We start from the raw sequence: 22,705 nt of genomic DNA on the forward strand, positions 1-22,705 counted from the left end.
GAAAGGTTACTTTGCAAAGCTCCTTTAGGATGTTTAAATATTGGAATTTGAGGAGTTGGCTAATGTTTTTTGCACCCAAGAAGTTCAGGAGCTTTCTCTTTGAATAACATTGATAAAGTGTAGTGATTTTGACAGCAGAAAATAGTACATTCACACTTGGCAGAAGCTTGTGCTGCTTTCTCATGGTACCACAGGCCTTGCTCAGAACCTGGAAGGAGGTGCTGAAGGACCTGGCTGTGCAGAAGTGCAGTGATGAACAGTTTAATTTAAAGTGGCATTTTCTCTCCAACCCATCCAGTGAATTAGGCCATCGAGACACATGTTTGGTCACACCAAAGTTTGTGGCTGCATCACAGCAAGTGAATTTAGATGTTTGTGGGGTATCACTGTTCCCAAAACCCGTGCCCTGCTGATGAGCCCCAGCGTTCAGCTGACAGTGCCAGTGTGACAGAGAGCCTGCAAGGCAGTGGTTACTTGTGTCCTAAAAGAGCCATTTCCTCCCAGTCCCTGCTGTGTGGCAAGAGAGAAGTGTCCCTTCAAGATGATCTCAGAATTAAAGCTGTACAGCAGTGAGCTCTGAGCTCCACCCTGGCTCAGGGCTGGGCTGAGCTGCTTCTCCAGTCACTTGTGTGTCACTGCCACGGAACAGGGACCTCACCCAGGGCAGGTGAAAGATCTGACATGCACACAATGACTTGGACTTTTTTTTTTCCCCAAGGATATTTTTCCATTCTCAATAGCCCTTGAACTGTTGCCTGAGCAGGGGGAGTGTTGCTGGATTGGCCTGGGCAGTCAGGAGCTGTTCCCTAATAGCACCAATAAAGAGGGAAAGGTTTTTCCTGATCCGGTTTTACAAGGGCTCCAGCAGCTCCAGGAGAGTGCAGCATATGTCATCCACTGTGCAATAAAAGAGCCATTTGCTGATGAGGTAATCAGGGTTGAACTACTGGGTTTTAATTTCTTTAATTGAATTTGCTTGTGGAAAATTAAGAGCAGGCAATCAAAAATTCATAAAGTGCTGAGATCAAACAGAGGAAAAAGCAAGCAGATTTATGTCAGATCTTACCAACAAGAAATGTCTTGATGGATTTCTTTAGTGAAGAAAGGAAACTTTCTCACATTAAGGTGAATTATGACTTCCATCAATATTCTGATAAAAGGAATAAAATATTCCTGAAGAGTTTTCTGATTAAACTTCTCAAGATGAAAGTTGAAACTCTATTTATGTAGGTTCTTGTTAGTGGTTGGGTTTTATGAAATGAGGAAAGAAATAATGAATAGGATAGTTTAAACAAATGATACATTTCATTTTTACTATCCAGGAAATCAGGTATTTTAAAATATTTATGGTTTAATTTTCATTTAGCACCAGTGCATATTATTCAGCTCTAAGTCAACTGTCCTTGGCTGCTGCTCAGTTGTGTACAGGGTGAACAGAGAAGGGTTTATCTGAGCAGGGAGCTTTGAGTTACGGGAAATTAATTTGCAAGGTGGAGATGAAAAATGGGATACCTTAAATAAATTTCAGTGCTACAAAAATAATAGGAAGGAAAAGAGAGAGTTCTGTGGCTCTAACCCAGACTGCAATGAACAAAAACATTGGTCAGGGATTTCCAGAGTCATGGCCAGTTTAGAAACCTGTGATGAGCCACAGTGGGGGACATTTTATTTGTTTTTATTGTTGGTGGAAAGCTGGCACAGTGAGCAGAGAGAAACCTGGCTGGCAGCTGGTACTTGTTTGGGTCTCAATTATCTGCCTGAATTTGAGGCAGTGATGCCTCGTGGGGCTGGGGGGACTTGTGATGGGGCAGCTGTTCTTGCTTTGCAAGGGGAGGAGCAGGTTCTCCCAGCAGAGCTTCCCCCTGAGCTGCCCTGGGGAGGGAGAGGCTGCAGGTTGTGGTGGCACCAGGGGCTGGGTGACTGAGAGCCCCACACCCCAGAGGAGGCTGCTCCTCACCGCTGCTCCGGAAGGTAAGTGGGTTCCTAACCCAGTAAAACAATTCCTCTTTCTTTTTTAATCTTATTCCTGTCATTTTAGGTGCTGAGCTGCTTCACTGGGCAGCCAGAGCAGTGCCAGGGCTGGCTCAAGGTGAGAGGTGGGAGTGTTGGGGGCAGAGATGGGGCTGCTCCCTGTGCAGGAGCAGCAAACTCTTAATTTGGTTTCTCATGTTGTGGAAGGTGGCCCTGCCCATGGCAGGGAGATTGGCACGAGATCATCCTTAAGGCCCCTTCCAACCCAAACCAAACCATACTGCGATTCTGTGATTCTAAAACTGTTCTAAGTTGTCTCATAAAGCAAAGCCCAAAACAAGATGGTTTTCACACTCTAGAGCTCAGGTGAGCAGTGGTTGCTGTAGTCTCAGCATAATGACTTTTGTTGCTGAGAGGTCAAACCAGACTGAGGATTTGGGGTCTCTTTTGCTTTGGGTTGCTTTGTGGTAATTTTCTTGCAGGGGAATCCCTGGGTGGACTCATGGGGAGGCTGAGGGTGGTGCTGGTGTGTGCATGGTTCCCACCACCACAGCACCTGTTTGGCTGTGCAGCTTCCCTCTCCTGTCCCAAATTCAAACCCAAAGCTGCGTTTTGTGCTCCTACAAGGCTGAGTAGCTTTATGGGTGTGCTAAATCCTCCTGTAAGGCTGATAGAGCAGTAATCTTCCAGGCCATATATCCCAGCCACCACAAAGCAGCAGAACTAACACCATCATTCTTACACCCTTTACACCATTGAGTGTCCTTTAAAGAGGAGTCCCTGTACTGGTTTTTGTTAAACTTTTCTCATCCAGAGCAGATGAGTACCCTCAGTGTAATAAAAAATGGTTAATATGAGAACTTCTCAGCTTCACTGTTTCCAATAGATCTAATTAAAAGGGGAAGAATGACACCTCTTCTCTAATTGGTCCTTAAATCATTATCAAAATCATTTAGCAGCCTCCTAAAAGTTATTTTTAATTACAAGGTCCGTTGCTTTGTTATTAGCACTGAAAATTACTAATCTTGGCAATTTCCTATCTTTATTAAGAATAAAATACAAAGGTCATGTTATCCTTACTGAGGTGCATCCATAGAGGTTTTATTCAAGATTAAGTGAAGCTGGATTTAATCCCTTTCTACTGTTCTGTAAACAATGCTGAAATGTTGCTATTTAAGGAAGCTGGTGGGGTTAAGAACTGATGTTGAGGTTCACAGGTGTACTCAGGCCACTGAAATAATTTAAATTCAGATTACATGAACTGGGAGACCCTTGTGTTTGTTGATCACAGCTGACCCTCATTATCAGCTGGTTTTGCAAGGCAGTGGGATTATGTTGTGTATTTTGTTGGCCCCCTCCTGCCTTTCATTTTGCAGTGGGGTTTGTGATGAGTGATGGAAGTTCAGTTTGTCCCTGGGGAACATGTTCATGCTCTCCACGTAACTGTTCCTGCTCTGCAAGCGGGGGACAGCGAATAAAACATTCAGAAGTACCCATATGGCCCAGTTTTTGCACTACAACAAGCCCTAATGACTCAGTTTAGGATGTATCTTTTAAGGTTAACTCATGCTTATTGTTAATAGTTAAATTTCCAAATTAAATTGTTGCAGGGTGACTGTTCTCGAGCTGCAGTCACTGAGGCAAGGAACAGCTGATTATCCTTTATAAAGGTGCAAAGTGTTTTCAACATCTAAAAATAGCCCTTTTAGTGCTAACTGAGAAATTCTACCAGTTAATCTGGAATAGGTTTTAATTTCTAATGCCTGCTGACTGTGGATCTCAACAGCTGGAATGCCAGATGTTCAGAAAAGGAGAATTATGTTCCACGTTGTTTGGGGAGGGAAAGAAGGTGGGAGTGAAGGGCATAATGGCATCGTGCAGAAATGAAACCACAATCTTCCAAGCAGCAATGGCACATTTTCAGTATAATTTCTGAGAAAGTTCCTCTGCATTCGAATAGGTGATCCCTAGAGAAGGAAAATTATCCTTGATCCTGTCTAGTACAGAGGGTTTGGCTGGGTTGTGCCACAAGCAGACAGAAGGGCCCTGTGCCACAAAATATCTGTGCAGTTTGGGGGCAGTTTGAGAGGCAGCTTGCTTTTGTGCAATTTGTTGTAGTTTTAGCTCAATATAAGGTGTGCAGCCTGTAGAGGGGTGGCTGTGGTTGCTCACAGGGAGCAGTGCAGTGACCCTGGGGGAGGTGGTGGCATCTGCAGCCCTTTGCTGTGCAGTGTGGTTTGTGAGGAGCTGTTGGGATGGGGGTGAGCTTTGACTGCCTTCAGCAACAGGAAGGACCATCAAGCTGTGCAGGGGTGTCTGGCTGGGATCAACTCTCCTACCTGGAACAGAATGAGGATGGTCCTCATGCAGATGTAAATATTTGAGAGCCCAAATGTCACCGTGGCTCTGAGTAAGGGCTGGAAAGCCCCGGAGCAGCTCTGGGTACTTAACACACTGCTCATCCTAGGTGTTCATGGCTGGAGCCTGTGGGACAGGTTCTTCTGCACCACGAAACAGCTGGAAGTACAGTTCTCTTGGATATGACAGGAGCCCAGACTTGCTCCTTTTGTCACCTCCATGCCTAATTTATCACTCTGGAGGTTGCCTTCCTCTTTCCCCTTCCTTAGCCAGTGGGGTGGCTTTGGGGGAGTTTGGTGAATTGGGAGGTTTCCTGCCCATCCAGAGGGTCCCAGAGGTCCAAGCCCTGTGTGTGGAGGCAAAGCTGGGAGTTGAGTTCCCTTTCAGTGACCTGTGGGTGCCCGTGGGGAACGCGGCCGGTCCCTCTGTGCCATCCTCGCTCTGCTGGGACTGATTTCCAGAGAAAGCTTGTTTTTGAAAGAAAACCAGGCCAAAGAACTGGCTGGGTTCTTTATCTCCCCACCCCAGAAAAGCCCTGTGCTCGCCCCTTCTCATTTCAGTGGGAATATTATGGGTATCACAGCACAAACAAGATGCCTTCTGCTGCTGGTGGGTGGTGGCTGTGGGGACAAAAAGGACCCTGCTGTCACCTCTGGCACTTGCCTCGAGTGCTGCTCGCTCCTGCCTAGGCCTGGGTGAGCAGATAAAGCACTAAATGAAAGTTGTATTACAGAAAAAATTCACTGGTGAGGCAGAGGAAGGTATTTTGAGTGGCAAGCAAACTTCCCTTGCTGGTGCTGTGAAGCCGTTGCTGCTGAGGACAACTGTTCTTTGCATAATACCCAGAAGAAAAATAATAGTTTAGATTTTCAAATAATTCATTTTCCCCAGCTTTACCTGCTGCTGGCCAGCTCTTGGAGCAGCCAGCAGGGGGGAGTGTGGCTGCGCCATGGAAGGCACCTGCCAGCCAGCAAAGAGCTGGGAAAGTGCAAAATAAGTCCAAAAACGAGTGTAAGGAGGGATCCCTTTGGACAAAACCGACACGGTGAGACAGAACGAGCCCGTAAAGCAGCCGAGAGGTGGAGGGCTGTTAAGGGGTGTTTATCTACTTAAAAAAAAAAAAAAAAAAATAATTTTATTAAAAAACTCTTAAGAAATGGAGTTTTTTACCTTGGTGTAATGACCTTGATGATCTTAAGGGTCTTTTCCAGCCAAAATAATTCTATCTCCTTCTTACACTGCATCCCCAGGCCTTTATTTTTTACATTTCTCCTGAAAAATGTCTGTCCCTAACTTCATGAGCTCTTATGTATTAATCCATCTGAGCTGTAATAACAATTTTATAAGAATAAAAATTGTCTCTACTCTTGAGGGGCTCAGCAAAATAACTTCCAGAGTCTTTCTCCAACCCTGAGGAAAATAAATCTGTTTCCTCAACCCAACATGTATTTCCATTATTGTGCAAAGGGAAAACATTGGAAAACAAAGACACCAATCTCCCTAAATGTTACTGCATGGGAAGAGAAATTAATACAATGAAAAAAATGGTGCTATTTATGGGATTGTTATATGATGAATTTTACCTGACGGTGTCTAACCTTTTCCAGAGCAATACCCAAATGATTGCTATGTGCTTGAGTAAATACAGACTTAAAAATACATCACCAAAACAGCAGTTAATAGATTAATTACATGCACACTGCTAATACCCATTTCTTTGTTGAACTTGGTGCCTGAAAAGGGGTTATTTTATATCTGTAAATAGTTTCCCTGCCTAATTACTTGCTTAGCCATTTCTCCTCCCAATTACACACGTGTGCAGTCGTCATGTGGGAATTGCTAATGCTTGTGGAGCTGCAGTGTAGGGCTAAAATGTCTTAGAGACTCAGACAGGGAAGAAATTTCTCCATTTGGGAGAGATATAAAAATTCCCTGCCTCTAAAACAGCTGCTTTATGTGGGGTGACCCCCACTTAGGGCCTCCTTCCTTCCCCAGGGCTGAAGGAAAAGCAGTGCCCGGGGCTGACAAAGACTCCAGACCAACAAGCAACTCTGGGAGTTGTCCATCACCTTCAGGATCCATTTGTCATCCTCCTTCTTTGAGTCTTGACAGTGGGGGTCCTCCAGTGGCTGTTGAGCCACCAAAGGCCAAGAGAACCCTTCTGAGGGCTGGAGAAGATGCACAGGTGATTTATTCTGTGCACAGCAGCTGAGAGAGGAGAGGGTCTCCCACCCCTGTGCTCAGTCCTGGGGAGGCTCGAGTCAGTCCTGTCCTGGTGATTCATTTTCATGTTTAAAGCAGCAATTAACTTCTCTTAAAATTGATTGTAGCTCCCAATGGGGAGTACTCAGAGCAGAGCTCTGCTGATGTTCAGAGGGCTCTGATGTCCCTCCAAAGCCTTGCAGTCCTTTTATTCCTCTCTAGCCTCCATGCAAAAAATAAAAATTGAATATAAAAGTTAAAACAGTCACTTGATTGGTAGAGTCATTAGCTGTACCAATTTCTTTCCCCTAGATTAAGGTGATTGATTTCCTAGCAAATGTTAATCAGAATTACTAAAAGAAAAGGAAAACTACCCTCACTGGCACCCACCAGGCCTTCTGGTTGACTTCCTGCTTTATTCCTCTGTAACATGCCAGTCCTAGAAGACAAAGCAGGATTCAGAGGTGGAAATACCATTAGCAGAGGTGGTTTCTTACAAAAAATAAGGCAATGAGACTTTGGGATAATTTGGACATGATATGGATTTAAGGAGTGATGGTTCAGCAGCACCAGAGAAATATTGGATGGTGACTCATGATTATTTCAGTGCTTGTTTTCAATATCTGAATTTGCTCTGCATATGCTGAATATCCTCAGAAATTTTGGACTGAAGAAAATGAAAGTAATTCATTTATATTATTCATTTAATTAAAGCGCAGCAGGTCCTTTAGGCTTCACTGGTTCCCATCCAGTGATGGATGAAGGAGGGACGTGGTACCTCTTGCTCATGGCAGGGCTGGGGATGTTTTTTGCAGTCCTGCAAGCAGCAGGGAGTTGGACTTGATGATCCTCACAGGTAACTTCCAGTTTGAAATATTCTATGGTTGTAAGGTCGTGTAAAGCTTCTCAGGTCCTGATATTAACAGTGTTAACGAGGGGCCCTGCAAAGCTCCCTGGTGCCCACACCTCACCCCAGACAGGCTGTGCTCAGAAGTCAGAACAGGAGTGTGAGTGACTGTTGCAGGAAGGGTTTAGTGCCACGAACACAGACTGAACAAGTCTTTGTATTTCTGACCAGTTTCTTGTTGCACTGAGTTGTTTAATTCCCTCCTGACACTGAAATGCAAACAGATGCTTGGGTAATTGAGGGCTGAGGCTTTAGAGATGATGGTCCAGGCTCTGATGCTGTTACTCAGGCTGGATTACACTTCATAAGCAATCCCACCAGCTTTGGTGCAATAAACCAAACAATATTGAAGGGGAGGGAAAAGCCTGAGCTAAACTGAGCCCTGTGTGCAGCACTGCAGAGGAAACCTGTTCCCATTGAACCACCACTGACAGCTTGTGCTGAAGTTGCAGGAAGGACAAAGTGGGCTCTTAACAGGCTTTGCTTCTTTCTGCCAGATGGTCTCATTCTTGTTTGGGTTCACAGAGCTCTTTCCCCCTCTGTCTGAATTGCTTCTGGGATTAATGTCAGCGCTTTCTGCAGGAGGTTCCACTGAGGGCCAGGAGCAGGGGGAAAACATTCTGTCTGAGTGAGAAAAGAAAAGAAAAGCAAATGCAGAAAACCAGGGGGAGGTTTGGCTGTTGGCCCTGGGCTGAGAGCAGGGGGAATGTGGTCTCCTCCCCTCTCTCTGCTGACACCTTGGTTCGAGGACCCTGGTGGGGGTGAGAGTGGGAGCTGTCGGCTATGAAAGGAGGAAAAGATGTCTCTTCTCTAAAAGTAAACAATCTCTTCTATTCATGGCACTTCCTGCAGAGCATGGCTCAAAATGCCCCACTGACTGAGGGAAGGGCTTGGCTGTGTTCTCCTTCTTGGGAAGGTGGAGCCACAGGAGCGTTCAGGGCAGGAGATGGGCAGGTGGCTCTTCCATAAACACTCACCCAGCCCCTGGGTCTGAGGGTTCCTGGGGAGAACCAGCAAACCCCCACACTGCCAACCCCTCCTCAGCCCCAGGAATGCTCTGCTTGGCCATCCTGAGCCTTAGTTTGCTGTGAGGAGCCCAACAGCAATGACAGCATCCAAACTAAGCAGTTTTTCTATTTTGGGACAAGATTATCTTGAAATATTTACTGTAGAGGTGCTGATGGAACCAGCGTGTTCATGTCAAAATGTCTGACTGACATGTTGGTTCTCAAATAGCCCTTTGCTCTTGAGATACTTAAAAGCTTTTCCAAACATATTCTCCCATCTCTGGGGACATAATCTGCTTGTTTCACTTCTGCTCTGCTAAAGACTGTCTTTTTGCTTTTGGGTGAAACTATCTGAATATCACAATTTCTTCTGTTTACTGCATGGGGCATTTACAGATTTCTATACAAGCATTTACCATTTGTAGTGGAAATGCTGTCTGGATAGAGCTCTTCACAACAGAAATGATCTACATAATGTATGTCCTATTAGCATCAAACCTCTTAAATAAAAAAAAAAAGAAAAAAAGCCAAGCCCTCAAATATTTTCCTCTGTTGAAAACACACAAAAGCCTGTTGCTTCTAGCAGAGCCTTCTCCTCTTCTGCAGTGCTGCAGCTCAGGGCATCGATCAGACCCCACGTGCTGAGTGTAAGTGCCTCAAAACTCAGAATTTCAGGAACGTGTGGCATCTGAAACTTGCAAAATTATGGAGTTGAATCCCTTCCTCTCCACGTAGAGTTTCCATTATTTCACTGCATTTTAGGGCTTACATTTGAAATTTCACCTTTCCTTTTTTTTTTTTTTTTTTTTGTGAGGCAGATTAGCACTTTATAAATAAAGATATGAGAATTACGAAAACCCCGCAGAAAGACGGGTTTTGTGGCGATAAATTATGCAGCAGCCCTGCCAGGGACGTGTGTTCATTACCAGCAACGTGTGTTATTCGATGCCAAACTGCACCAGGAGCCTTCCCTTTGCCTGTGCAGCTGATCCAGCTCCTCATTAAGCAGCAGGATCCCAACCCTGCAGGTGCCACAGCCGGGTGAGATGCTGGCTGGGTCAGGGGCTGGACCACAGCTCCAGCCTGGCACCGCTGCCTTCAGGGGTTCTTTGTGATTGCCGGGCCCCAGCTGTGCTGTCAGGTACCTCCATCTCCTTACAATAACACAGCAATAAAACTGCAAGATGCCTACAATCTGTTTGTAATCTCCAGAATATCACCACCTGCATCCTGTGACTAAAAGATGTAAATACTTCCTTCTGCGCAGAGCGGCGAAAACTTTCCCAAGGCTCGACTGCCAAGTGAACAGTTTTAGTTTTGCAAATGTTTTAAAGCTTTTTGTTTCCTGGAGAACGTAGCTTTTGCCCCCCTTTTTTTTTTCTTCTTTTTTTTTTTTTTTCCTTTTGCTCACTTCTCTTTCCAGGCAGCCTGTTGTTCAAAGCTCAGCCCAAGGATCTGCAGAGCCCTGGGAGAGCCCTGGGTTATGGCTGACCTGGAGGCTCCAGAGCAGATGAGATGCTTTGTAATGAAATTGTGCACAACACCTGACTTACTCTGTATCATAAGGGGGGGAGAGAGGCTGTTACATTAAGGTATGTGTTTTCCAGTCCACCCAGGTGTCTTCTCCAGCTGTAACGCTCTCCAAATCTGTGGTAGGGAGCTGGTATGAGCTATGAATACATTTATTACTGAACAGTAGCTGTGGGATATGTAGAATGTGCATGCAATAAAAGCATGGACATCTTCCAACTGCTCTTGGCGAAAGGCTTGATTTGGTTGAGATTTATCACAGCAAACCATCTCTGCTGGAGGTGGGCTTTCAAGCACACAGGTATGTGAGAGGCCTGACAAAGGTGTTTGCTGGGGCAGAGCAGTGTCACAGCAGTGGGGCTGAACCTGTGACAGACTGCAGCAGAGCTCGTCCTCTCTGGCCCCTGCAAAGTGGCCATTTGTGCCCTGCCTGGGCAGTTCTGTAATTTCCTGCAAATAATTTTATCACAGTGCTGTCTGAAGGCCCAGACCCCGCTCCGAGCTGTGATGTGCTGAACGTGCTGTCACACCACAAAAAAAGTAAAGTTAAGCTGACACAACACAGCACATCCATGTGATGCATCTCATGAGCATTCCAAAGCTATTCAGGCTGTGCAAAATATTCAGCACTTCACTCTCCCGCTTCTGAGTATGCTCTTGCAGAGCAATTGGTATTTTGGGGTGGTTGCAGCATCTGATTTATACCCAGGCAGCTTAATCTTCAAAGGGAATTAACACTTCAGTGGCAGCATCATTTACAAGGAACAGCACGTTGCTTGTCTAGAAGATCATCCTTGCTGTAACTAATTAACACAGCATGCTTAAGTGCTTTGTGCAATTGAGGGTGGAGTTCCATTTACCTCCAGTTAGGTGGAGGGAGCCTGGTGAGCCCCCCCCTTGGAAAGACAGGGAGAGCAGCTCCACAACATCACCCCCGGGGGGTGTGCCAGAGCTTTTGGAGATGGCAGAGCTGCCACAGGGAGCCTGGCACCTGGAATTATTTCCTTAAAAAAAAAATCTCCCACGGCTGAGTATTCAGAATATTTAATTAGCTGAAAGGCACGGTATCTGTCAATCACGTGTTGCCTCAGATTTTGGGTTTAAAGGGCAGACTTATTCCTGAAGACTTATTATTAAAGGAAATTACTGGTAGGGTTGGCTCAGATTCACTAAGAAACAAGATTATAGATGGGTAATGTTACCATGGAAAGCCAAACACTTTAATCATACCCCAGCATGTAATTATAGGGTTTCAAAAGCCACACTACCAAGAAAACTTAACAAAACCCAGGTGTTAGACAGATACTGGAGTATCAATGAGCACTCAAGGAACTTTTAAATGGTTGGATCCATCATGAGGCCTTTGCAGCTGCAGCAGCGAGTCCTCACGTCTGTCTTGCATGTGTTTGACATGTATGTAAATTGCTGCACAGAGAGATAAGGAATTAAATCCTAGGGGGAAAAAAAACCCCAGCAAAAAACAAGCTTTCAGATTTCCAAGCATTAGGAATCTCAGGAACAGGTGTCCCACAGAGGCTGCTGCGTTGGCTGCTGGTTCCAGTTCACAGCTCAGTGTGTTTTACTGGTTTGGTGCTCTTTGCTGAAGAGCAGGACTCAAGGGTGTGCAACTAATTAACCTCACTTGGATATTTTATTACAGCCACTGGGAATCAAATGTAAATTATGTACTTAAAAAATGAAGCTGAGAAAAAAGCAAGGAGGTTTAAATAGGAAAGTGGCACGTGGCAGTCAGATTTAAAACCAGCTGAAGGTTATGTAGTGGCAATGAGATTAGGAAAGCCCTGGGATGTAACAGAGCTGATTTTTAATGGGTACATTGCTGAAAAAAAAATAATAATAATAATAATCATAGTAATTCTGCCTGTTGCCATATGCTTCCCGTGATCTCACAGTGTTAATAAGATCATAATGAAATGCTGGAAAGTTTTTGTCTCAGTCATGAAACTAGAAGGGGATGCTCTGGTCTTCTCCAGAATGTCACAGGACAGAGGCCCTCGGTGCTGCAGACTGATCACAGTTTCATTTCATGCAAACAAGTTATGAATATTTTGAGGCATATTAGGCAGGATTTAGTGCCTGAACTGTGATCAGTGTGAGTAATGAGATAATACCATTTTTTCCCCTTCTCCTGTCTGTGCATACAGAACAAATATTATCAAATACAGCAAAGAGGGGGGTTTGCTGTGAGCCAGGAGAACTTTTTGACTGTCTGAAGGAAGCCTGGTGCTCAGACCTGTCTCTGGACAGGTGTTGATATCTTATAGATGTGTGCTAGTGATTTCCAAGATGGAATAAGATACTAATTTTCTCTTTGGGAACACATTTTAGGTCCATTTGATTTGAATTACTCTTTTTCCTCGGCTCCAATTTCTGAACCTCGTGAGTCTGGGAAACAAAATGCGAGCTGTGGCAAATGGATCAGTGCAGGGGCTGGTGTAAAGAAAATATGGACAAGTTCCTTTCAAAGAGTCAGTGTGGTCTGTGAAATTGGATTCACAGCTCGACAATGTGAGTGGCTGCATGGAGAGGCCGTGCCTAATCCCAAATGCTCTCAGAGTCAGGGAACAGTCGCTCATGGATTTCAGGCTCTGCAGTCAGCCCGTTACAGACCCACTGATGCTTATTAGTGGCCCAACTCAATCATCTTCTCATTCACTTTGGAGTAATCCCCATTAGCTCAGAGCATAACTCCTCAGCTTTTAGTTGCTCCTTTTAGTCCCAGCTTTGGAGGGATTCCTTCCTGCCTTCCCAAACCATCCTGCTGCCTCCTTCGTGGCACCTGCCTGTACAGACCCCACCCACAGCCAGTCTCATCTTCTCCTCTCTTCATTCTGCTTGCAATTGTAGAGATGTTTCTATTGCTTAATGCCTTGTAAAAACAAGTAAGCATATTCTGTGCCTGGTGGAACCCAAGCTCATTGTTTGCCAGAATGACAAGAGGGATTGTGTGCAAAACTTCCAGGTGTGTTCAAAGGGGAAGTCGTGTGGCTGTGGCAGTGGTGAGGGTTGCTGGTGTTTGTAATGCCTCCATCTGTAGCTCTGCTCCAGGAGAGCCTTTGTTAGACACCAGGATCTGACAGAAATCCCTGCCTTGCTGGTACCAACAATGTTTTTGTCAGATGCTTTTGCACCTCTCTCTGCCACACTGCCCTATCCAGGGTTGCTGTGGAAACTCCAGCTGTGCAAGATGATGCTCTTACACCTGCAGGAAGTTCCTAAGTTGGCAGTATGAGAGTTTCAGAGACAGTTCAAACATTTCTCCTACTGTTCTTCTCTTCCTTTACTTTCTTTCTAACTTTCTGCACTTTTGCCTTTCCCTTCCTCCTCTCCCTTCCCTCTTCTCACTTCTGTCTCTGAGTTATTGAACTGTGGAATTATTGTTGGGCAAACTACGTGTCCTTCCCAGGAAAAAGCTTCTGTCCCCTCCCACTTTGCTTTAAAACCCAGGTTGTGGGTTGAACCAGCAGGTACAGAAATGGCCTCGTGTCCTCTGTGTGAGCACAGAGCAGCTCAAGAGCTGGTTCAGCTCAGTCATTTGTTAGCAGGTAAATGAAGTAGGTAAGTTTTCTTTTTGACCCCTGAAGATGAGACTAAATAATCTCTCATTACTTAATTGGACACATGTCCAGTTTTAATGATTTATTATGCCTCAGGCATGGCAGAGGAAAAGACAGGACGTGACTGGGGAATACCCAAGCCAAGAGCTGGAGCTCAGCTAAGGAAAAGCTTCCTGGACGTAGCTTTTGAGTTTTAATTATCTCCATAATGCTATCTCAAGAAAATCTTCGTCTTTGCTAATTAGTTAATCCCTGTCTGGTGCTAATAGAAAACTGTGTTTCAGGGTGGTTTGTTGTTGCACAGCTGAGGAGTGAGGCAATTAGGAGCAACACACACTAAAGCTGAGCCTCCAAACTTACACAAAATGTTTAACGAGACAACTGGGATACACCTGATTGGGAGCCAAATGTGTTGCAAGTTGTTTGCTGTTATTAAGCTGAAAACACGTGGTTTGGAGCATCTCCCTTATAACTGCCCCGTTCCTGGGTCGTGCCTCCCGAGTCAGCAGCTGTTGGAATTGGGGTGCTGTGGGCAGAGCTCCCTGCCCAGATGTTTCACAGAGCTGTGGAGTGCTTTCTCCTGCTGCCAGATCTCCAGCAAGGTGAGCAGTGTTGCTGTAAGCGCTGGATTGCAACATCAATAATTGATTTTTTCAAGTCCTACTGAGATCTGGGCAATCAAATCACTGGCAGCCTGGAAAACCTCAGCAGGGAGGGAGAAGATCTTTGGCCTTGGAACCTTGTATTTTCTGAAGTTGCATGTTTAATTGATGTGGCCGTTATTTCACCTGAAAGAAGGTGTGTTAGCAAATAAACACCCTTTAGTCAGGAGCCTTGTGAATTCCTGTAGCTGCAGTCTTACACGAAGCAGAAGAAACTTGTACCATGTAGGATCTTGACCTACAGCCATCATCCATTTAGCTGAGCCCCAAAAACACAGTCTGGGGGCTGTTTCTCTGCAGATCAGCCACCTGCCTGTGTGCAGGCTTTGGGTAGAGAAGAGCCAGGTTAGGCAGTGCCTTTGGCTTTAGGTCCACCTTCATCAAACCCGAGTTTCTTCTGGTGCTGGAGGGAAGCTGTTCCCAAAGTGCTTGTGGTGGAGGGCAGAGCTGGGTCTCCACCTGCTCATGGTGATGATGCTTAATTCATGTCCATCAGCCTCACAGGGGATAGGAACCATTTTTCCTGGGCCATTATGGGCTAAGAGACTGATAGTTCACCCAGTGGTGCCTTGGATGGGAGTCCAGATCTTTATTCCCTTGGGGACAGGATGAGGCTCAGGTGGCTGGTAGGGTGGAGAGTTATAGGGGTTTTATTGTATTTTGGAGAAGTTAGACAGGTCTTGGAGGCACAGCATGTTCCAGGTGTGTCCAGTGCAGCTTATGAGTGTTACAGGTGCTGAGCAGAAAGAAAACCTCCTTATTTTGTGTGTCTCCCTGACACGTGTCTCTGAGGTCAGGATTAGCCCTCAGTCACTGGCTGCTGGTGTCCAAAATGACTTAAAATTGTTGCACTTTCATAGAATCACAGAAGGTTTAGGTTGGAAGGAACCTTAAATCTCACCCAGTTCCATTTCCAGCCATGGGCAGGGACACCTTCCACTAGCCCAGGTTGCTCCAAGCTCCATCCAACTTGGTCTTGAACACTTCCATGCACGGGGTATCCACAACTTCTCTGGGCAACAATTTCTCTCTGGTGTGAAGTTTCACAGTGGAATAATTCCTTTTTATTTGAGTTATAGAGCTGGGATTAAGAAACAAAGCAGTTCTTACAGCCACTCTACTCTTTCTGCCCAACTTACACCATCTCCAGCAGCATTATTCTAAAACTCAAACAACTCATTTTATTGACAAAAATAATGCTCCAGAATGATATCCCAGGGTGTCTGTCTGGAAAAATGGTTGGCTCCTTAGCAGGAAATGGCAGTGTAGTAAATTAGAAAGGCATTTCATAACTTCAAAATTGATCATTTTTTTAATAAATGTTAATATATTCAAAGGAAATTCTGTGATCCAACTGTGCCAGCCAATGCAAGCATTAAGGCAAAGAGTCAATCAAGATGTAATTTTGTGATCATATAATTCAGAATGGCTGTGTATTCTTCCTAACTCACTTATTTTTTATTGCTGTGGCTCTATTATGGATGGCTGTAAAATTCCGTTTATGCCTATTCATTCTTTCTCTTGACCCTTATTTAAAATGTAGTTTTTTACAATTCATTTTAAGCTGACAACATGTCAAACCCTGCAGGTAATAAGAGTGTTAATAGGAAAACACTCTGTAACCACAGGCTTTCTCAATGCATTACACATCAGCTGCTAATTGGACTTGGAGAAATTGCTGAAATATCTTATGGCAGTTGGGTCTGATCCATGGAAGCATTCCTCTGGATCTGTGTCAGTGCAATCAATTGCCTGACATCTGGTCCCTTTCCAGTTCCTTAAGCCTGGAATAGCCTCTGCATAGTTTGGGTTTGCAGAGAGCAGAATTAAAAACTGGCTCAAAGTGACAGAAGTGACCGGGGTCACGGCGTGCACCATGTGAGGTTTTCAGCTTGGTTTCCTGAAGAAATGACCCTCGTGGTATCAGCCTGCCAGGGGACATGCCTGTGTGGGGCTGCATCCTTCCTTCTTGCCACTTTGGGACCTATTAACACGTTGTAACCCTGTTTTCTGAAAGTAGAGGCTTTGAAGAGATGATATTCCTACAAATGGAGTGAAAACAAAGTTGCAGCAGGGAAGGCCCTTTCCAGAGCTTTAGGCTATGGGAAGGCTGAGGCATTGCCTCAAGTCCTTGCTGAGCAGTTGGGAATCAGCAGAGGAGGGGGATCCTCTCGCAGGGGTGCTGCAGGTGAGCAGAAAGCTGCCCCAAAGCTCAGCTTTGGAAGCTCCTGCAGAACTGCCTGTTCAGATTCGGAGAAGAGTTGGATTTCTTAAGCGAGTCACAAGCCCTGTTCTTAATTGCTATAAGACATCTTTCACATCCTCTGTTTTATCTTTGGATTCTTTGCCTTGGAGTCAATCCAGAGATAAAGCAATCTGAAACTTCCATGTGTGTACATTTTAATATTGCTGGTCTGATGTGCAAGGTTGCATTTCTGGCTGCAGCAGAGTGTGTTGGTAAACATCTATTTTTTTCAATAATCCCCTTTGCAGGGGCTGTTCCAGGCAGTACTTGCCTTCCTGGTCCTCTGTTGGGTTTATTGTTACTTATAACACACTCCCAAGGCTGCTGCTTGCTTTCATCTTGCCTTTTTACTGCCTTGCTTGTTTTTCTCTTCATCCCGTTGTTCTCTAAAGAGATTTTTATGAAACAGTGTCTATCTGCTATGCATGTCTCTCTGTTATTAATAATTCATTAATCAATTTAAACCAGAGACCAAAAAAAAAAAAAGGCACCAAAACCAACAGCTAGAGGTGATCACAGCTTGGGAATGGTGCTGTGCATATTTTGCACCTGAGGCTGCATCATTCACTAGTACTACCTGCAATACTCCTGCCAGAGAGAACTGGAGCTCTGTCTTTGTAGAACTGCTTAAAAAAACCCCAAAAGTTCTTTCATGCTACATGGAAAAATGCTCCCTGGGAAATCAATTGATGTTGAGTAAAAATGGAACCATGTTTCTGGAGCTGGTGTTTGATTTTTGCAGGGATGCAGAGGTTGGTGTGTGCTTAGCCCAGTCTGCTGAGCAAAGCAATTCCAGGTTCATCAAGAATTAAAATTCACCTGTGACTGCACAGTCATTTCACTGAAGCTTCTGGTAATAAAGTCAAAATTGTTTTGGTGACATGTAGGAATTATTGCCTAATTCTGAGCAGGCAGCTTGTTTTTTAAGCCAATATCATAGAATCAGCTGGGTTGGAAAGGACCTCTGAGATCATCAAATCCAAACTTTCATTTTTTTTTTAATTTTTTTTTTTTTTACATCCAGTCTGGGTTTTTCCTCCATTCTGTACTCTGGAAAAATCCAGTCCGGGTTTCCCCCCCATGCCATACTCTGGAAAAATCCGGAGGACCCCAAACAGTTCTTCCAGTTACTTTAATCCATGTTGGAGAGGGAGGTTTTGGCTCTGCCTGTGTGTGGCCCTGAGAGCTACCTTGGTCTGACTTGCTCTGAAGAATCATAGAATGGTTTGGGTTGGAAGGGACCTTAAAAATCATCCAATTCCAACCCCCTGCCATGGCAGGGACACCTTCCACTGGCCCAGGTTGCTCCAAGCCCCGTCCAACCTGGCCTTGGACACTTCCAGGGATGGGATATTCCCAACATCTCCAGAAGCTCTGCCCATGCTGGGGCAGGAGCAGGGCACTGGTCTGGGGAGCAGCTGATGGAGAACAGCAGGATGGCAGCTGGAGAAGGGAGTGGCACCACTGCTGTGCTAGTATTTGCTAATTGCTAATATTAATTGCTATCCAAATATCTAAGAGCTGTCTGAGCACCAGTGCTCCTCCAGCTCATGCTGGGCAGTTTGAGGATGCTGCTTCTCCCCAGCTTCAGCCATGCTCAGCACTGAATTATTTTGGTTATTTTACCATAACCACCTTTGTTCTACGTTCCTCAAAGCTTCGTGCAAAGGTTCACCTTTCCTGCTGTCCTCCAGATGGAAAATATAAAGATTTGCTCATTTTTTTTCCATAACCTTCAGTGGGTTCCACGCTAATCCCGCAGTGTTAAGGCAGTTTAATGCTCTATTAATTATTTTGGAGGCAATCTGGGAACTGTGCATGGCAATGACTGTGCTGCTTATTCAATGGGAAGTGAGTTCTCAGCACAATGTGTCTGGTCATCAAGGAGAGACTTTTCCCTCTAAGGAAAGTTAAAGCCTTTTCTTAGTCTGCTTCTGACCCGGAGTTTGCCCCTTCTAATCCTCCTTTCAGCAGGCATAAAGCAGCACATTGTGAATTAACAGAGCTCCAGCAACCGTCTGGAGGCTGATGAATCCCCAAATATGTAAGATGTTTAAAAAAGTTCCCCTACTTCATCCAAGCTTCTGCCACTAAGTCACAGGAAGGGATAACATTATGAGTTTGTAATTTATTTCCATATTCTTTAATCATATTTCAGTGGCTGTTTGGTTTATGACCTTTAAAGCCACCTTAGATTTAGATTGATAAATGGGTAGCAAATAAATTTGGCCAAATAAGCAATTTCAGCCTATGGAAGGTCAGCAGAGGGGCTGTGCAATCACGGCTCCCATTAATATGTTATATTTCAGTCAAAAGCTTTTAAATGCTGAAGGTTTTCGGTGGGAACACCTATAGCTTTGATGAATGGGTTTCTTCTAATGGCTGAATGGGAAATGAAAATCAAAGTGAGGGGATAAACTGCTTTGTTTCTGCAGCAGAGATGGAGTTCAGCAGCAGTTTTCCTCTGGCACAGGGGCAGGACAGTTGAGTGGGCTTGGTAATGAGCAAATTACATTTCAGCTTGTAAGACCATCTGAGTAGTCTTGTAAATTAGTTAATTGACAGAGATTATTCATAATAGCCATTATTATTATTGACATGAGGCTCGAGCAGAGGAGAACCACACAGGACAGGTAAACTAAATAAGCATCTCTCTTAGCAGAGAGCTCAGTGATGTCAGCCCTCTATTTCCCACTGGCAGCTCTTCCAGCAGATTCAGTCATCAGGGGCTGGCTGGGAGGGAGATTGCACCTCTTTGAAGGGGATAAGTTTGTTAAATTAATTGCTTGCTGCACAGTAGCTCACCTACATTCATAACCATGTGCAGGGCTCCCCTTCTTGCTGCAGTATGAGAAGTCAAATTAAAGGAGAAGGCAACACAAAATCTTCTTATGGGAGCGAGATGAACTTTCCTTTGTGTCTAAAGCCATGGAGCTTTTGTGTGGAGTAGGAACTCAGATCTCAAAGCCAGGTTGGAGGGGGCCCTGAGCAACTTGACCTAGTGGGTGCCATCCCTGCCCATGGCACGGATTGGAACTGACCTTTAAGGTCCCTCCCAACCCCAATCATTCTATGATTCTATATGATCTATATTCCATGTGATCTATATGATTCAACGTGATCTGTCAAAAGCAGCACTGAGGGAGAATCAGTACAGGAGAGATCCAGGAGCTGCATGAAAGCAGCTCATTCAAAGCTGAGTTAAAACTTGTTTCTGCTTCTCACAAAAGAGTATTTTCACCACTCGTGAGATTACAAGTCCATTGTAAAATCTCTTTAGATTTAAAAAAAATAAAAAATAAATAAAGTCAGTTGTTGCTTCTAAGAGCTGTGGGCTCAGATCAGCCTGGATGAAAATCTCTTGGATGGCTCCCACAAGTCAAAGTGGCCTTAGAGGTGATGTGACTTGCTCTGGTGGAAGGTGTCCCTGTCCATGGCAGGGGGATTGGAGCTAGATGAGCTTCGAGGTGCCAATCCAAACAAATTCTGTGATTCAGTGACTCTCAGGGCTGGGGTTGCCCAGGAGCTGGGCTGGCTCTGTGCCCCATAGGAGATGTTTTTGGGGCAGGCTGTGCTTTGCCTGAATGAAATGATGGGTCGGGGTGGCCTCAGTCTGCTCTGCCCTGGGACTGCCAGGAGAAGGTCTCCCAGCCCCAGGGAAGGGTACTCAGGGATGTGCCACTGCCCCTTTGCCCTGGTCCCACAGGAGGCTCAGCTGCAGCCGCTCCCCTGCACTCAGAATTAAAATGCACGACAGCAGAAGCAAAGAACCCTCTGTAGGACCAGTGCACACAGCAGGGGTGTGGGGACAGGGTGGCAGGAGCAGGGTTGGGTCTGGCTCCCTGGGAAGCCGTGAGGGTTGTGCTGGCAGAGGACCTGTTGTCTTTGGAGCGGGGAGCTGGTTATTAATGCTTGGATTGCCGGCGGTGTTTGCGTCTGATTTAGTATCACTTAAGTAAGTGATGTATGATTTCAATTAGGAAGCAAAGATGCTTACTGCATCTCCAGGATATGTCTGGATGGAGAAAAGTGCTTTGCACAGTCTTTCTGTTTCGGGGGAGGTAAATGGAGCACGGGGTGTCTGTGAGTTGCTTGCTGCAAAGTTATTTCAATGTCGGCTGGGAAAGCAAACGGCATCAAGTGCCAAAGTCGATGTAAAGTCGCTGAGGTGGCTCCAGGGCTCTGCCTGGCACTGGAGACAGGCTGGGCAGTGCCATCAGGGGGTGCTTTCTCTTGGGGTCGTTGCTTTCTGCCAGCTGGAAGAAGAGCAGTGCTGTTGGCCCTGCAGTGCTGACACCCAGCAGATCTTCTTTTAGGGTTGTAAGATCCTGTGGTCTTGTAGGAAAATGAAAGGTTTATCCTTGGCCCTAATGCAAAGTTCACCAAGGCCTGTATTTCACAGATTGCTGTGGTTTGAGATGCCTCTGGATTTATTAAAATGCTAAAGCTTTGTCCTGAAATACAGGGCCAGAACAAAACGTGAGGCTGATTGGGAGCAGCAGTGCAGCGAGGGAAAGCAGCAGCAAAGGAGTTTTAGCCAAGCCCAGCCCTGTGATGCTTCAGTCATTAAGACCTGAAAGGGCTTTGTGTAGAGGGATACACACACACTTCTGCCTAGATTTAGCACATGGAACACAAAGAGAGCTCTACTGATGTCTGCTGAGGAGGTAACACCTCCTCCTCCAGCTGTACCCTTGCACTCAGCTCCCTCTCTGAGCCTCAAACCCAGGTGTCAGTGCCACCAGTGCCACCATCACCTCAAAAACACCTCCTGGGCCCTGAGTTAGTGTTGGTGTGTGTTTTAGCAGGAAGCAGCTGGAGATGAGCTGTGGGTTGTGCAGCCCTGCAGCTGCACAGGCAGGGAATGGCTTCAAACTGACAGAGCGTGGGGTTAGATTAGATGTTGGGAAGAAGCTCTTCATTGTGACTGAAGGCCCTGGCACAGGTTGCCCAGAGAAGCTGTGGATATCCCATCCCTGCAAGTGTCCAAGGCCAGGTTGGACAGGACTTGGAGCAACCTGGGATAGTGGAAGGTGTCCCTGCCTGTGGCAGAGGGTTGGAATGAGATGAACTCTAAGGTCCCTTCCAACCCAAACCATTCTATGATTCTGTGATCCTGTGATTCTGAGCTCAGTGACTGAGAACAGAGAGGGGGAAGAATCCAATTGTATTTAGGAATAAGTGTCAGAGTATCCCTGATACAATACATTTTTAAATTACAGGTGAGAAAATGTACAGTGCCAAGAACAGCCAAAGCCAGGATCTGTACATTGGTGTCTTTCCCACTGCCCAGCATTCCTGCTGGGATCAGCTGGAGCCCAGCACTCTCCAGGTGGTCAGAGAGTAAATCACACAGGGTACAGAGTGTGTGCAGGTGTGGGTTTGGGTACCAGAGGGATGCTGGAGTTGGTGGAAAAGTGAGGTTCAGTGGGTGACACACAGGTCCCCTCATGCTCTCCATGTGAATGCTGCAATAACACTGTTTCACAGCAGATGAGTTGATACCAGTACTATTATCCTTATAAAATAAATGCCAGTGGTGATTTAAAATGCTGTTTCCAGAACCCTGTTGCTGCTCTCTCTCCTGGTGAGAGATGTTCCCATGTTTCAGCCAAATGAACTTTCAGACTGCTGAGCTAAACAGGAGAGAGATAATTTTCCTCTAAAACAACATGGGGAAGTGCTTATAAATGAATGAGAGTTACCTTGTGCTGATTAGAGGAGTAGCTGGGAAGCCCCTGTAAAGCAATAACAGAGATGAGTTAATTGCTCAGAGTGTGATGCATCTTGGGTTGTGCTGGTGTTGTTTTCCTGCCAGATTCCATCTGATCTGTAGGCAGAGCAGATTTCCTAGAAGAGGCAAACCCCAGCCTCAGGGCTTTCCTGGGGTGGCTGGAAGCCTTGTCTTTCTCAGTGAGAAGACAGAAGAAATCTTTTATGGAGCTGGAGTGACTGGAGGTGCTGGGCAGTGGCTGCTGTGCTGAGTTCTGGAGTAGCCTCTTGGAGGTCCTTTCCAACTGTAATAGTTCCATGATTCTATGATCTTCTAAAAACCAGCATCCTTCCTCTCCTGCCACTGCCTTGTCTGTGACTGTTCCTGCTTTACCTGCACATTCCATCCCTTTCCTGCTCCATTCCAGCATCCTCACTCCAACTTCAGGACGGGTTTCCCCCTTAATTTAATGTTATTTATTTACATCGTGCTGAACTTCAAAAGGCTTGATTGTTGAGCCCCCTCCCAACAG

This window comes from Pseudopipra pipra, chromosome 15 (genome assembly GCF_036250125.1).
Source record: "Pseudopipra pipra isolate bDixPip1 chromosome 15, bDixPip1.hap1, whole genome shotgun sequence".
In the NCBI taxonomy this organism is placed as follows: Eukaryota; Metazoa; Chordata; class Aves; order Passeriformes; family Pipridae; genus Pseudopipra; species Pseudopipra pipra.